At 67.1% G+C, this 16,192-nt stretch overlaps 1 protein-coding gene across 1 annotated transcript in view; it reads left to right on the top strand.

The window, feature by feature from the left end:
- Positions 1-16,192, top strand: part of LOC119096907 (ras-related protein Rap-2a) — a 38,256-nt gene that overhangs the window by 7,145 nt on the left and 14,919 nt on the right. The gene's annotated exons all lie outside the window — the stretch shown is intronic.

Below are 16,192 nucleotides of genomic sequence, written 5' to 3'. Positions count from 1 at the left end.
TCCGAAGGGCGTGCGAGCTGCGGCGCGCGTGGCTGCTGTGCGACGAAACGCGGCGCTGAGCCTGGGAGCGCGGCTGTTTGTCGGTTGCGTGCCGGTGGCCGGTGGGACTTGTTGCGTGTCCGGTGGTGGCCGCCCATAAAGAAGCTGAGACAGTGCCCGCCCATTCCCCGACATGTTATCCTCCACTTTCGTGCACGGGGCCGGTGCTTCGGAGCCCCGCACACGTGTAGTAAAGGAGTGAAAGGAACATTAGCACGTGTTTGCGGCCGGACTTCGCCGAAATCTCGGACAAGCTGGGACCGCTGGCATGCACTTACGAGCGCATTATTTAGTGTGATGACTGTGGGCCGGTTCGTGCTTTGTTGCGGCGGATTATGGCGAAAACGACAACACCACTACTGGATGGCCGGTTAGGGACGTCAAACAACCAACCAGCCAGGACGCCTACCAGCCAGCGAGTCCGACAGGCTGCCATCAGCCAGTGCGACATCGGCCGGTGGTTCAACAAACACTCCCGCGCAGTAAGCAAATGATGCCGATTTGACAGCTCCTGGTGGCGGATCCGCGCCACCAGGAGCTGACGAGACGGACTTCGAAGGACGGGAAATGTCCTGCGGCCAGTAAGTGTGAAGCTCTGTGCCGCTGCGTGATGCCCCGCGGGATCGCATGTACATGCAGGGTTGCGTGGCGTGACAGTGCTTCGCGTTCATCGCCGGCGACAACAGACCGTGTGCCCCACCTCGTCCGGTGTCGGTGGCGCTGGCTCGACCGGCTGACCGGCCGAGCCCCCCTCCCTCCCCCGACCGACCGACCGACCGACCGGCCGAGCCCCCCCCCCCCCTCCCCCGACCGACCGACCGACCGACCGACCGGCCGACCGGCCGAGCCCCCCTCCCCCCCCTCCGTCCCCCAGTCTGGGCCGTCGGGTGGCCGCCTGCCGGACCGGACCACGCGGGACGGCCGTGCTCCAGTTGCGCTGTTGCCAGGTGGCTTGCGCCGTCGCCGCCGCGCCGGAGTGCCCCCTCCCGAGAGACGCCCCCCTCTGGCGGCCGGGCCGCTCCGTCGCCAGACGAACGTTGCCCCGCCGCCCTGACGCCCACGCACCGTCAGCCGAAGAGGCGGCGGGGACGGGACCGTGTTGAATCGCGCAGGGGCATGCGGCGCGCTGTGGCAGCTGACACGAGGCGGACGATCTGGGGCAGAGCCCAGCTCGTGAACTGGTGTCAGGCTTTTCAATCATGTTAGGTGCCACCGGTAGGACTCCCTGGTGGCTTGACGTTAGACTCGCGAAATGATTATTGGGCAAGATTTTCCATCGTTCTGGTTTTCATGATGCATCAGTTCATGAACTGGGCTCGGATCGGCGTCCAGCTGGGTGCCATGTATTGGACGCTGCCTGCGAATGTAGCGTTACGTGTGCCATGAAACGCATCTGACGGACGTCTTGGTATTAGTCCTCGCTCCTGTCATACGTAATTGCGTCATAGATAACCGTGCGAGTACCCTCCCCACACCATCTTTGTTGTGCGTCTGCTCGGTATTTACTGTTCATCCCGTTATTCGTTTGCGTTGTTCCCTGCTCCCGTGTTCTTCTCTGCTTCCTGTCGTTCCCAACTCTTCTTCTATACCGTCTTCCCCGCTCCATTCTCCGTTCCCCGGCTCGTCCTCCACACGCTCCGCCTTCTACCGTCAGCGTCTCTCACTGTTCTCCAGCGGTCGACCCGCCGAGACCGCCGCACCGCGCCACCCGCCGCCTGCGTCATCGTCGCCGCCGGCCCGGTCGCCGCCGGTCGCCGCAGAAGCCGCGAAAGGCGCGCGCCGCGCCGCAATCGTCGCCGGTTGCGACAGCGCCGCCGTATTGTTCCGACGCGGCTGCGGCGGCGGCGGAGGCCGCGCTGCCGCCGTGGGCGCCGAGAGCAGCGCGGCGGCAGCGGCAGCCAGCGCCGGGCGCGACGCTGGCGTCCGCCCATTTGTACTCTCGGCTGAGTCAGAGTCAGAGTCAGAGTCGGAGGACGGCCACTCCGGCGTGGCAGCGGCGGCGGCGGTGGCAGTCTGGCGTTCTGGGCTGCTGCGCGCGCGTGACGGCCTGGCGCCGCGCGCGGCTTGTTTATATGCCTCTGTCCGGCCACCGAGCGATCAGCTCCAGTTGACGGCACATGGGTTGGGACTGAACGGCTTCGTCCTCGGCTTTTTGCGTTCTTCAGGATTACTCGCCTCTGGCGTCATGCCGTGGCTCGGTCGTAGCATTCAGCTGCATTGCCGTGCGAAGCGGCTGGTGGGCCGTCCTCTTCCACTGCGTGTTCGGCCAAATAACCAGCCAGCAGCGGTAGTGCCCGGCCTGCAGCCGCCAGCCTGCCAGCCAGCTGCTAGCAGTGGTGGGCCACCCGCCGTCCACACACAGCGTTCTGAGGACTGCCTGCCGTCCACACACGCGTCCTGAGGACCGCCTGCCGTCCACACACGCGTCCTGAGGACCGCCAGCCGTCCACACACGCGTCCTGTTGACCGTCTGCCGTCCACTTACGCGTCCTGAGGACCGCCAGCCGTCCACACACGCGTCCTGTTGACCGTCTGCCGTCCAGCGTCCGGCAGCGGTCGTCTGGATTTGATCAGGTCGGTCTGCGCAGAGTCGTCCCCGCCCCGTGGGAACGTTCGTCGCGAGGTCTCGCCATTGGCCACTGATGTGCTGCGGCGCCGGCGCCGATGTCGCTGGTGGCACCCCCGGCGCAGCGGTGCTCCGGCGTCAGTACGCAGGGCGGCCGGCGCCGCTGTCGCTGGTGGCACCCCCGGCGGCAGCGGTGCTCCGGCGTCAGTACACAGGGCGGCCAGCGCCGCTGTCGCTGGTGGCACCCCCGGCGGCAGCGGTGCTCCGGCGTCAGTACACAGGGCGGCCGGCGCCGCTGTCGCTGGTGGCAACCCCCGGCGCAGCGTGCTCCGGCGTCAGTACGCAGGGCGGCCGGCCGCGCCGCCTTCTGACCGGGATGGCCGACAGGGTGCGAGCCTCGTCCCCCGCCCGCCCGGCTGCGGAGCGCGACGGCTGCGGCGGCCGCGTGCTGTGCCGACCGGACCTCGACGCCGTGGGAGTCGGTGCGTTACACGCTTGCGTGGCGCAGACGGTAACCAGGGGCAACACTGTCCGTGACCGACGGCTGTGGGAGGCGCCGAGCCGTGGCGGCGGCGACTTCTCTGGGCTATTAGCGATTTGTTGTGCTTTCTGAGCGATGTTTCTTCAAAAGACCTCCACCCATCCGTGAATTGCGGAACAACGCTGGCAGGCACTTGCGTGAACAACCCTGGCGCGTGAGCCACGCTGGCGGCCAAATCCTTGCGCTCGCGGCTCCGGCTTGTGTCGTGTGTCTTCTTAGCTTTCGTATACGGCTACATACATTAGCTGGATCTGATTCGAAATAATATTGTAGCAATGTATGGATAGCTACATTTTACAACTAGGTCTTTGAACCTGATTGATCACTGGTAAGCCACGTGGGGCATGACGTTGTGGTTTGTAAGTCATCCGAACTTGACTGCAACATTGACTATGCCATCTATATATTTCTAGCTCGCTACGAACCTCACGTCATTTACTACACGATCAGTTGAGGCGTCTCGCCGAAACTGACGCCCTGCGGTGACATGAAATATGCTGGGTGTTTCCATTGACGCCGAGCCCACCATTTACGGCCGCATGCCATTATCCCGATGGCGCAAGCAACATCTTCCCAAACGCGGGCCGGATTACAGCTCGCTCCGACCCCTGTCGAAAGGATGTTCCGCGCCGCCCGGCCTGCGAGCGACCTTCGTGCCGCCCCGGACGGCTGTTCGTCTTCCACGGCGAGCCCTGCCCAGCGCGCGGCGCCGGCGCTGCACGAGGCGGCCGGCCGCGGAGGCCGCGAGCTGACGGTGGGAGCTGCGGCGGCGGCGGCGGCGACCCCGCTCCCGGCCGCGCTGGAGGCGGCCACGGAGCGGCCCGACCCGCAGCGAACGGCGCGTGCTGTGGCGCGTCTGGCCGACTCGCGCGCCCCGCGTCAGCCCTGCCTCCGTCTGTGACGCGCTGGGGACCGGCGCCGCTGGTGTGGCTCCGCGGCGCCCTGGTCCTCCTCTCGCGTCTGCGAGTCTGGCGTCGGCCTGCGTCGTCGTGCAGCGCTCAGCCCGGCGCGTGCAGCGCGTGCGCAGGGTTCACCTCCCGCCGCTCTGCGCTGCACCTGTTCTCTGGCCCGTGGCCCGCCCCGGCCGTGCCGTCCAGTGGTGTGGGATCCGCCTGTCGTCGCCGCGGGGCCGCCCGGCCGGCAGCAGGTGTTCTAATTGAGCGGATAATGGGACCGGCGCGTCTCGGGCAGGTGCGGCGCGATAGCCGCCCGGCGGTGGTCGCGGCGCAGCTGCCGGTCTGCGCTACCTCAGCGAGCGGAGGTGTGCTGAGGCCAGACGAGACGGGGCGCGGATGACTGCGCACGAAGCGTCCGGGCCTGGCGCCGAGGCCAAGAGTGCTGCGGCCGGCGGGCGGGGCGAGGACGCCGCGGCGCCGCCCCTGCCAGACGCAGTGCCGGCAGCACCGTGAAGGTGCTTCCCGGGCGGTCTGTGATCCGGCCGAAGCAGACACTCGGCTTGGGCCCGCGATCTGACCTGACCTGAACCCAAGCGGCCGATACGCCGGGCGGCCGGCGGCTGCGACGAGCGCGGACCGACTGAGATGAAATGAGATCGGATCGGATCGGATCGGATCGGATCGGATTAGGTTGGACGGGACCGGATAGGATAGGATGGGATGGGATGGGATGGGATGGGATGGGATGGGATGGGATGGGATGGGATGGGATGGGATGGGATGGGATGGATAGGCTAGGCTAGGCTAGGCTAGGCTAGGCTAGGCTAGACTAGGCTGCCGGCGGCTGTGGCAGGCCGGCCTCTGGCGGGTGGCTCGCGCCGTCTGGCCCCGGCCCTGATCCCGGGCAGCTCGGTCGACAGCGCCGCAGATGATGGCCACAGTCCTGGAGGAGACCATTCGGGCTGGCAAATCGCATCCTACATTTGCCGTACAATTTACAAGAGATTATTATCAGCGCTTGCCAACGTTAAATGTGTCATTGTTCCCTGCCTGTACGATTGGCTGCTAAACCTCCAACTTACATTTCGCTGCGTAGTATTGGCCATGTCCTCGCAATGAGGCTACCATTTTGTCTTCTCTGCTCTTGTCACCTCCATCGTTAAAATGTTTATTGCCTGTGAGTGCTGATGCGTGTACGAGATGTTAACCGGCCGTGTGCGCAGCCTCGACACTGAGCGCGACAGAGACGCCGATGCGAGCTGAGTGGAGCCGGCGCGCGCGTGGCGGCGGCGGCGGCGGCCGTGCGGCGGCGGCTGGCCCGGGCCGCCGGCGCCTGCAGGTGGCGCCGAGTTATGGATGCCTGGTGGATCAGGGTGGGCTGTGCGTGCCGAACAGTCGTCCGGTCACGGCGGCCGAGCGGCGCCGCTCGTGCCGGCGGCGTTTTTGCTCGTCGGCTGGACGGCGCGGCGGCGGCCAGTGCTTTTTGCGGTGTATGTTGAGCGTGGATTCGAATTGTGGGGGTAGCACGACTTGGCTGTTGGGTAGCGGCTTCCATGATGGATAGGAAATCCGGTTAGAATGTGGTGGCACAGCGTGAAGCTCTGCAGTGGCGGGGTCAGCCGAAGGGGCACCGCTTATCAAAAGGAACCCCCTTTTCATTAACATTGCAGGCGGTGTGTTTCGCCCATTGAGCGTTTCGGTTTGCTTGAAGATATTCAAAGTCCATCAGGCCGTATTAAAAGTCCGCGAGTAATAAGCACTGATCAGAGTCGCGGCGCGTTCCTAGGGTCCGCCCAGAGCGTTGTCGATTGTTTCGATCGGTGCTCTATTGCCGGAAGGGCCCCCGATGGAGACCAGCACCTCCAATGGAGTGTCATCGATTCAGCGCGCTGTATGGCCGATTGCTCTATAAATGCTGACCCAAAGCGGATTGTCGGAGTGTACTGACCCCGGGCCAGGTGAGTGGAGCGCCGACCCGGACCAGGTCGGCGGCGGACGGCGGCGTCAGTGGTCCGGCGTCCGGAGCGGCACGTGACTCCGTCTGCCCGCCCCCGGACCCCCGGCGCGCGACACGCGCGCCGCCGCGGCCCACGCGACGGGCCGCCGCGTGGGCCGCGGCGGCGCGTTTCGGTTTCGTTGGGCGCTGGCGGACGAGAGGGAAAGGCCACAGTCGGGCAGACCCGACCCCGCCCGGGGAGGCCGCCGGCCGGCGTCGGGCGCGAGCGGCGTCTGCCGCCCGGCGGCGGCCCGTGTCACCCGAGCGGTGCGCGGCGGGCGGCCGCCAGCAGCCCGTCGGTAAACAGGAAGCCGTCAGAGGTGACTAACGCCTGCCGGCCCGCTCGTCTTCAAGGCCGAGTTCATCTGCAGCGTCGCCGCGCCACCGACCCGTCCTGCCGGTCCGGAGGGGGCTGGGCTCCAGCCGGCAGGAACTGTGCCCCATCCGGCCAGCATGGTGCTGCTGCCTAACTGGCCAGAAAGAGGCTGGATCCTGCCCTGGTGGGGGTTGCACCCTAGCTAGCCACGGCGACCTGATCCCGAGTCGGCGCAGGCGGCTCCGCCTGGCCGGAAAAGTCCCGGGAGAAAGGCTGCCTCGTGAGATTCGCTCCAGTTGCCGGCGCGAGGTGAGGCGGAAGGGCGGGGCGGGGCGGGGCGGGGCGGAGGGCTCGGCACGTCACGATGGCGGTGCGCTGACCGCCGGCCGACCTGGCGCCCTTTCACTGCCCCGCCGCAGCGCGCGCCGCGCGCAGATCTCCATACAATGGCAGGACGCGGCTGGCTCGACGCGTCGTGACGGCCGCCGGCTGTCGTGCGCCGCTCTCGCGCCATCAGCGGCCCCGGGGTGCCGGCGGCTGCCCCGCTCGCTGCGGAGCGTGTGGCCCAGCACTCGGTTTCCCCACGGCCGCCGGCCAGCTGCGTGTGCGGGACGCGCCACTCGAGTCGGACGGCTCGTCGCAGCGTGCGGTGATCGCCGCCGCTGTCATTGTTTTACGGTTTCAGACCGCGAGCCTGGGGCTTCCGCCGAGCTGGCGCTGTCCCACTTCGCCCTGTGTCGACGGCTCGTCGCTCTCAGCTGTGTCCCCGCCGCGCCGCTGGACTGAGAGGCTGTCTGTCACGAGGTGCGCCTGCCGTCCGACCGACTCGGCGACCGTTATTGGCGACGGGTGGCGACGGCAGCCGCTGTCGCTCCCCGGAAACGGAGGTGCCCGCCGGCGTTCATCACGAAACGGCTGTTTTACGGCCCATCGCCATGCATAAATCAGCTTGGATGCAGCCGGTGGCCGAGCGGGGTTGCTCACCGGAGGATGGATGCTGCACTCTGAGGATGGACGGCAGCTTCACGACAGTACCGGTGCTGCGAGCACGGCGGGGTCACGGGAGTACCGGTGCTCCGAGCACGGCGGGATCACGGGAGTACCGGTGCTCCGAGCACGGCGGGGTCATGGGAGTACCGGTGCTCCGAGCACGGCGGGGTCATGGGAGTACCGGTGCTCCGAGCACGGCGGCCTCACGACAGTACCGGTGCTCCGAGCACGGCGGGGTCATGGGAGTACCGGTGCTCCGAGCACGGCGGGATCACGGGAGTACCGGTGCCCCGAGCACGGCGGGGTCACGGGAGTACCGGTGCTCCGAGCACGGCGGAGTCAATGGAGTATCGTTACTCCGAGTACTGCGGGGCTACGAGAGTATCGTGCTCTGGTGTTCCGGGAGCAGCTGGTTGATTGGCGTGTCAATGCCCGTTTGGTGGCTGTCTCACGGAAGCATCAGCGGCGGCGAGGGCTGGCCGCGAGGCTGCCGTTCTCCGGCGACGGCCGCCACACGCCGGTACCATCCTCCCGGTGTGCTGGGTGGTCCGAGACCTGCTCGCCGCCGAGCAGAGGCCTGACCGCCGGCTGTGGGTGCCGGCCCACCGGCGGGTGGGGAGGGGAGGGAGCCGGCACCAGTGGCGGTCATCTGGCGGCGCCATCTGGACGGGTCGGGCGCCGGACGCGCCGGGCTTCCGCCGCCACGCTGAGACGGGCCGGCCGGCCTGTGGTGCGCAGAGGAGGCTGCGTTCACGGAGCTGTGCGCGCCTGGGGCCCGGCAAGCTACAGCGTGCGCCTCACGGGGCCGACGGGGCCACCCTGGAACGGTACCAGAGTCGTGTCCCGGGCAACAGCAGGTCCCAGTTATACAATGATTGCTTTTGATAAGTTATTGAGTTACACGCGAGAAAACGACCGAGCGAAATTGGCCTTAACTAGGGCAATTATGGATCTAGCGTGATTTAGTGTTATCAAGGCGATAAGATCTGGTTTATTCGTGGCCGGCTGCGGCCCCGACCTGGACCGCCGGCGTGACCGTGGCGGCGGCCGGACCACCGCTGATGCCGGCTCGGCCGGAGGGGAGGGTTACCACCGGGCCACACCCTGGACGCCATCTGTGTACTGCTGACCGCTGAAGACGAGGATGAGTCGCCGGCGGGACGGCGCCGGGCCGGCGGCAGGGCGGCGGACCGGCGGTGGCGGGACGGCCAGCCGTTAGCGACCGCTGGATCGACGGCAGGCCGTGGGGTCGCCAGTGGGCTGCGTGTTTGCTGCCGACCGGGGTCACCACCCGCCGACCCTCGCTGACCGGCGGCCGGGCCGGCCCGCTCGGCCGCCGCACGCCGGCTCGGCCTCGGTGCCGGCTGCCGACCGGGGCGGGCCCGGCCGCCGCCGTGGGAAGCCGGCCTCCGCCCAGCCGTTGATGAAGCCGTCAGGGCTCGCGGCCGTGCGCGGGGCGGAGCGCCAGCGCGGCACGGGCGCGCCGCCCTGGCCGCGGCCGCCTGCCGCTGCCGGGGCTTCCGCGCGGCGTCACGGGGGGGGGGGGAAGGGGGGCGGACCGTTTGCCGCGAGGAGACGCCGCCGGTCAAGCGCTGGAACCGGTCGGCGGGCGCCGCCGCTGCCGTCTGGCGGCGGTCGGCGGAACTGCGCGCGCTTGGGGCATGACTGATGGATTGGTCGGCGATTGGACGCCACTGGACCCGGTTCGGGGCGCGCCGCACCGTACCGGCTCCGGGTGGCTGGCCCGCGCTGGCAAGGATGGTAGGCCTGTGCCGTCAGGTGTTGTCATGTGTGGCTAGGGGCGCCGTCTGCGGGCGCGGAGAGCGGCAGCCGTAGCTCACCACGGTGGTACCCGTGAGGCGGCAACCGCTTCTCAAACAAGACCAATCTCGTTTGTATTGGGAGGTCGGTTCTGGCGTAAAGGCTGCAGTTCGCTCGATATGTGACAAAAACCAGGTAATGGTTTCGGGAATGATATTTTGATAAATTCACAATCAGTATTAAGCTTTCCATCGCGCTAAGACTTCACCGTGGGGAAATGTGGCTTCTCTCACTGTGTACGCGGCTCTCGGTCTTGTACTGCGAAACTAATCATGCTTGTGCACACTGCAAAAGAATGGCAGTAATCAAGGTGAGCGCGTCGTCTGGTGTGCCAACTGCCTCCAGCCAGCCGTATTCCTCCCTGGCTGAAAGGGACCTCCGCAGAGGTCAGGCTGGACCAGGGGCAGGTCGATGGCGCGTCCGTCGCTCCGCGCCCGCCTGCGGACCGTATGTGACCTCCGTCTCGCCTCCGAGCCGTGACCCGCGGCCAGCCGGGGATGCCCGAGGCTAGAGCCGATCATTACACCCGAGGCTGAGGTCGGGCATTGAACCTTGAGCGACCGACTGAGCGTCGTCGCCGCCGGCTGTCGTCAGGCTGCAGGGGGGGGGGGGGGGAGGGACCACTGGCCGGCTGACCCAACGGGGCGCGCGCGGCCGCCGGCACCTCGTAAACAAGGCGGCGAGAGCATGGTGTGCAGCGGGCCTTTGTCCGTAGCGAGAGGATCAGGTGGCGGATGGTCACTGCTCCCGTGGCTGGACTCGGCCGGCGGGGCGTTCTCGACTGCGTGGCTCCAGCAGCCGAGCGCCGCTGGCCGCTCCAGCCAGGCCGCCGGGCCGGGCCGCGGCTCAGCCGTCCACACCAGGCTTCCCCTCGAACCGGGCGGCCGCGGTCATTAGCCGGAGCGTGTGGCGTCTCGTCTGCGCCGGCCGCCACGCGGCGCGGCGCGTCCGCACGCCGGGAGGGCTCTGGTGGCGCGTGACCGCCACCGCCGCCGCCGCCGCCGTAGCCCGGGCGCGAGATGGCGCAGTGGGATGTGCCGGAAATGCCGCACCCGGCGGCGCGTGCTCCCGGATCCGTCTGGTGGCTGCCCTTCCCCCTCCCCCCTGCCCTCTCCTCTGGTGTGTCCTGTTTTGTTGCCGGGGCGATGGAGCTGCGGTCGGAGGCTGTTACTTGGTGTGCAATACGTACAGAAGACACCACAGAGACACACACAGTACGAAGGCACAATGTGAAGCACTATGGGAAGAAAAAGATTTAGTCGCGGCTCCATGACCTCGAACAACATCCTAACACTTGAAGTCAGGCTGCACATATCCGGGAAGATATACGCGTGTCCGGGGATCGCGTGTTCCCGAGAGGGCGACTGGCTCTGAGCTTAAGTGCCGCCCTGTCTCTGAGCGCTTCCCCAACCCAGCGCGCCTCTGCACGCCCGCTCCGACGGAGCTCCGTGACGGGGCGGCGTGCGGCCTCTGACCTTGGCGTGGAACGCAGCGGTGGCGACGCCTCAGACGAGGACGCGCGCGTCGAGCTCTCCAGAAGACACGTCTGCCTGGATGTGATGGCCGGGCCGGGCTGCCGAGCCGCCGGCGACGGAGTCCTGATCACGTCTTAATGCGCCGGGGCTCGCCGAGGGGGATTGGAGCCGGGCTCCGCTCTGACATCGCGGCCTCGGCGTGCCAAACCGGGCCCGGCGGCGGCCGCCTGGAGAGCCGCTGCGTCGCCTCACGAACCGCTCCGAGATCCTGCTGCGGCGGCGCCGGTCGGAAATAGCCCGTCACGCGGCCGGCCGGCGTCATCGCCGCCTTAATCGGACGCCAGCCGTCGCGAGTCGGGCGGGGCTGCCGGCTGCCGGCGGCCTGCGCTGCTCCAGCGCCGACGTCTGGGCTCAGGGACAGACCAGAGCCGCCGGCGCTGTGTCTCCGGCCGGTGGCTGGAGACGCGGCGCGTCGGAGCCCGGCCGGGCGGAGCTGGCGACGGCGGACTGGGCGGCGGGCAGCCACTGATCGGCGGGGCCGAGGGACGGGCGGACTTCCAGTCGCCCGCCCTGCGATCCTCTGCATGCACCTCGGAGTGAGCATTCTGCTGGCGTGCTCTCAAAGGAGTATTGATGAAGTATTCGTGTAGTCGAAAAGCCCGGTTCGGGCTGTTCGCATCATGTGTTATCGTCTGGTTAAGTTCCCATGAGCTTGATTAGGTGCGTTATTTATTGGTCCGATCAGATAGTTCTCAGGCCGTCAGCTTTTTATCTAGTGTTCGAGAACCTCTTCATTATTCTTCCTGGCCGATTCATTGCGATAATAATTAATCCCGCCAATGATTTATGGTACTTAAGAAAACACCTACGATGGATCATCGTAGCACATTTATCTGCGGCCGCGAACAAAAACGCTCGCTGAACAAACACCGCCTCCCGGTCGTTCCGTTTCGCTCACATCCAACCAATGCCAAACGAATCTGAAGCAACCCACCTGCGAAACCGCTCTTCCTGCTGGCGGGTCAGGCGGGGTCAGGTCAGGTCAGGCGGGGTCAGCAGGGCCCGGCGCTGCAGCTCGACGCCGTGTGCCGTCCGCCGGCCGTCCCGGCGCGGAGGCGTCACGATCCGCGGGCTCCGACAGCGGAGCTGCCGTGACGGACGGCGTGCGTGACGGACCGGACGTAATTGGGACCGGGCGCAGAGCCGGCCGGCGCGCGGCGAGCTGGCGCCGTGCACGCACGTTTTCTCCCACCCTTTCTCCGTGGCGGCGAGTGCTCCGCCGGCACGTGCGAACGAGACGGGAAGGGGGATGGGAGGCGAGAACAGGAGGCAAAGCAAGGAGAGAGAGAAGGGTGAGATAGGCATGGAGGGAGCACCTATACCGGTGAAAACACAGTGGCTCGCTTCTTTTGTGTCTCCCGATTGCCTGTCGCTCCACTGTTTTTTTTTTGCCTAGGCCAGTTCAATTTCTCTGCGCGCTACTGCGTCATTTATATGGCCTGGCGCACATTCCTGGCGCAGGAGCTCGACATCCGCGGCGCGCTTAATTAATGAGACCAGTCTGCGTGTGTAATAACGATCTCTGGTCGAATGGGAAACATCGTGGCCGGGTCCGGGACTGAGCACAGCCGCCCCTGATGGCCGGGTCCGGGTCCGAACACAGCCGCCCCTGGTTGCCGGGCCCGGGTCCGAACACAGCCGCCCCTGGTTGCCGGGTCCGGGTCCGAACACAGCCGCCCCTGGTTGCCGGGTCCGGGTCCATCACAAGCCGCCCCTGGTGGCCGGGTCCAAGCCCGAACACAGCCGCCCCCGAGCGGCGCGATCTGGACAGGCAAGGGTGACGCGAGGGATGCTGGTTCGGGCGGTGGCAGACAGCCGCAGGCGGACTATAGTAGCAGCCACACACAATATCAGGCAGTTAGTGTGGCAGCCGCTGGATGACTGCAGGCTGTATGTGAGGGCCATCGGCGGCGCCGGACGTCACCGGGTGAGGGTCATCGGCGGCGCCGGACGTCACCGGGTGAGGATCATCAGTGGCGCCGGACGTCACCGGGTGAGGGTCATCGGCGGCGCTGGACGTCACCGGGTGAGGCCATCGGCGGCGCCGGAAGTCACCGGGTGAGGGTCATCGGCGGCGCTGGACGTCACCAGGTGCTGCTTGGCGGGTCCGACTGTCCTGCCGTGCTGCTGGCACCGACACGGTAACCGACTCGGCACGCCCGCCGGTCGGCGACTTGGGTCAGCAGCACGCCCCCCGGCCAGCGGCTGGGGTCAGCAGCACGCCCCCCCCCCCCCCCCGGTCAGCGGCTGAGGTCAGCAGGACGCCCCCGGCCAACGCCTGGGGTCAGCAGCACGCCCCCCCCCCCCGGCCAGCGACTGGGGTCAGCAGCACGCCCCCCGGCCAGCGACTGGGGTCAGCAGCCGTCCCCCGACTAGCGGCTGGGGTCAGCAGCCGTCCCCCGGCCAGCGGCTGCACCAGACGTCTATCTCGGGTCGCGGTGGTCGCCGGCTCCGCCAGCACCTGTCGCGACCTTGCTCCGCGGACCATGCCGAGGGAATGTGGACCTGGCGTGAGGGGCCTGATCAGCCCCCCCCCCCCCCTCCCACCGACGGCGAGGAGGCCCGACAGAGCGGCGTCTGTCACGGATCTCTCCCCACCCGGCGCCATATATGCGAGCTGGCCGTGGGATAGTGCCGGGAAGACGCCATTTCCATAATCGAACCCGACCGGCTGCCTCTAGGAATAATTCATAACATGCCGAGCGCGCCTCCATCTTCAGGCTTGTTATCCTTTAATAACGGGATAAGCATCGATTACCTGGGATGACATCGTCCAGATAGGAATGCCAGCACAATTGGGATGATGCACCGGCTGTCTGATGTTGTCATCTCTCGTATACAGACAGTGTACCACACACCATACCGTCAGGAGTGACGACTCATGACCTGTGCTCGGCTCACGGCGGGCACGCATGACGTCATCGGCGGTATCACCGTGACGGCCGGGGCACCAGTGACACCAGCACCAGTACAGCACCAGCACCAGTGGTGGCGACGCAGCCTGTCGCTAGCGCGGGGCTCAGTCCGGCGAGCGCGGGGCTCAGTCCGGCCGGTGGCGCGCCGCGCTCCCGCGCTGGAGCAGCGGACGCGGATCCATTAGCGTCGGCCGGCGGGGGCGTGATGTGTGCTGACCGGGCGGCGGTCGTCTGGCCCGCCTCCCTCCCCGTCGAGCTCCGGCGGCCCGGCCGCTCCACTGTCCCCTCCCCTCCCGTTCCCCGGCGGTGGGAGGACATAGCTGAGGAAGCCGCTCCGCCGTCGCCCGTCCGCCGGTCGGCGCACTGTGCTGGGGATGCGGGGGAGCTGTGCTGCCACGCGAGAGCGTTCCGCAGGCTGGAGCAGCTCCGGCGTCAGGCGCCAGCGCTGTTGTCTGTTCGCTGCTGGCGGACAGTGCCGACGCCGGCGTCGTTTTTGTCCCGGGCCGCCTGGCAGGTGCGGCCGCCGGTGGCCGTGGTGGCGATGCCAGACGCCGGCGGTGGGACGGCGGCCGCCTGCCTCCGCCGCCGTCGACGGCTCTCACCCGTCAGCCGGCGGGCCCGCCGTGCCCACGCGCTGCCGCTCCCTGCCGCTCCGCCGCCGCCGCCGCCCGCGCCGAGCCGCCCAGCTGCTCCGTTATCTCGCGAGTCTGCTGAGCTGCCTGGCTGCTGCGTATCGGAAGGTCTCCGAGCAAACGTACCGCCCTGCTATCTGGTGCGTGCCAGGACAGGAAAGTGCCGGGTTGGTACCTGAAGCCCAGCTCGCTCGAGACCACTGCTGTATTATAGAGAGTTGTGGTGTCTTGTTCTTTCTCATCGTCGGACACTTGATAAGCCCGCGCTCCGTTACCTATGGAAACGCGGCCGTACCTCGCTCGTTTTCTTTAGTAAGACGACCGCTTATCGCTCCGTCTCCGCTGATAACATGGCCTTTCTCGGTTATGGTATCAAAAGCATAGCGGTTTTCTTTGAGAAAGAGGCCTGGTTCAAGTGTTTTTATGGTGGGATCCGACCTTCTGCTACAGCGACCAGTGACCTCTGGTTATAAAGATACGCTTATGGCCTGATGACAACGTACTGGAGTGTTGGTGTATATCCCACTTCGAGGCTGTCCTCAGCGCCTGTTCCCAGTCGGCGAGTCTCTGCTCAGGGCGCACCTCTGATCTCCGTCATCTGCCCCGTGCCGTCCCTGGTCCTCGGCTCAGGAGCACCTCTGATCTCCGTCATCTGCCCCGTGCCGTCCCTGGTCCTCGGCTCAGGGGCACCTCTGATCTCCGTCATCTGCTCTGTGCCGTCCCTGGTCCTCGGCTCAGGCGCACCTCTGATCTCCGTCATCTGCCCTGTGCCGTCCCTGGTCCTCGGCTCAGGAGCACCTCTAATCTCCGTCATCTGCCCCGTGTCGTCCCTGGTCCTCGGCTCAGGAGCACCTCTGATCTCCGTTATCTGCCCCGTGCCGTCCCTGTTCCTCGGCTCAGGGCGCACCTCTGATCTCCGTCATCTGCCCTGTGTCGTCCCTGGTCCTCGGCTCAGGAGCACCTCTGATCTCCGTTATCTGCCCTGTGCCGTCCCTGGTCCTCGGCTCAGGGCGCACCTCTGATCTCCGTTATCTGCCCTGTGCCGTCCCTGGTCCTCGGCTCAGGGCGCTCCTCTGATCTCCGTTATCTGCCCTGTGCCGTCCCTGGTCCTCGGCTCAGGGCGCACCTCTGATCTCCGTTATCTGCCCTGTGCTGTCCCTGGTCCTCGGCTCAGGGCGCACCTCTGATCTCCGTCATCTGCCCTGTGCCGTCCCTGGTCCTCGGCTCAGGGCACCTCTGATCTCCGTCATCTGCCCCGTGCCGTCCCTGGTCCTCGGCTCAGGGCGCACCTCTGATCTCCGTTATTTGCCCTGTGTCGTCCCTGGTCCTCGGCTCAGGGCGCACCTCTGACCTCCGTTATCTGCCCTGTGCTGTCCCTGGTCCTCGGCTCAGGGCGCACCTCTGATCTCCGTCATCTGCCCCGTGCCGTCCCTGGTCCCCCGCTGAGCCGGCAGACACGTGACCCACCCTGCGGCGCCACGCGCTCTCTCTGCACCGCGGCCGCCCCACGTGTCGGAGCCGCCCCCGCCGACAGCGGCCGACACGGGCCGGGGCCGCCGGCCGTCGGTGTCGTGTGGCCGCCGCCGCCCCCGTCGGGTGCGTGCCGCGCGCGTGGGACGGGCGAAAGGGAAGCGGAGCGGCGGACGCCAAGCTGGCACGGCTCCGGCAACAGGTGGCCGCGCGCTCCGGCTCCGCCGCCCCGCGCGCCGCGGAGCCTCTTCCGCTCCAGAAACGAGACGGCTGCTGAACCGCAGCGACGATCAATCGAGAGTCGCCGCCGGGCAGGGTGTTTGCTGACCATCTGGCCATGTGATGGTCTCACTGCTGTGAAGACCGTATCCGTGGGTACTGCTCTCTTTTTCTTTTATGGACGCGCTCTACCACGTCTCTTTCTCTGTTCCCTCACCCCCTCCCCCCACCCCCCGCGCTCCTCTCTCTCTCTCTC

Source organism: Pollicipes pollicipes, unplaced genomic scaffold (genome assembly GCF_011947565.3).
Source record: "Pollicipes pollicipes isolate AB1234 unplaced genomic scaffold, Ppol_2.1 Scaffold_4295;HRSCAF=5057_pilon_pilon_pilon, whole genome shotgun sequence".
In the NCBI taxonomy this organism is placed as follows: Eukaryota; Metazoa; Arthropoda; class Thecostraca; order Pollicipedomorpha; family Pollicipedidae; genus Pollicipes; species Pollicipes pollicipes.
Note: the sequence above shows the minus strand (reverse complement) of the source record. Positions and strands in the feature narration are given on the sequence as shown.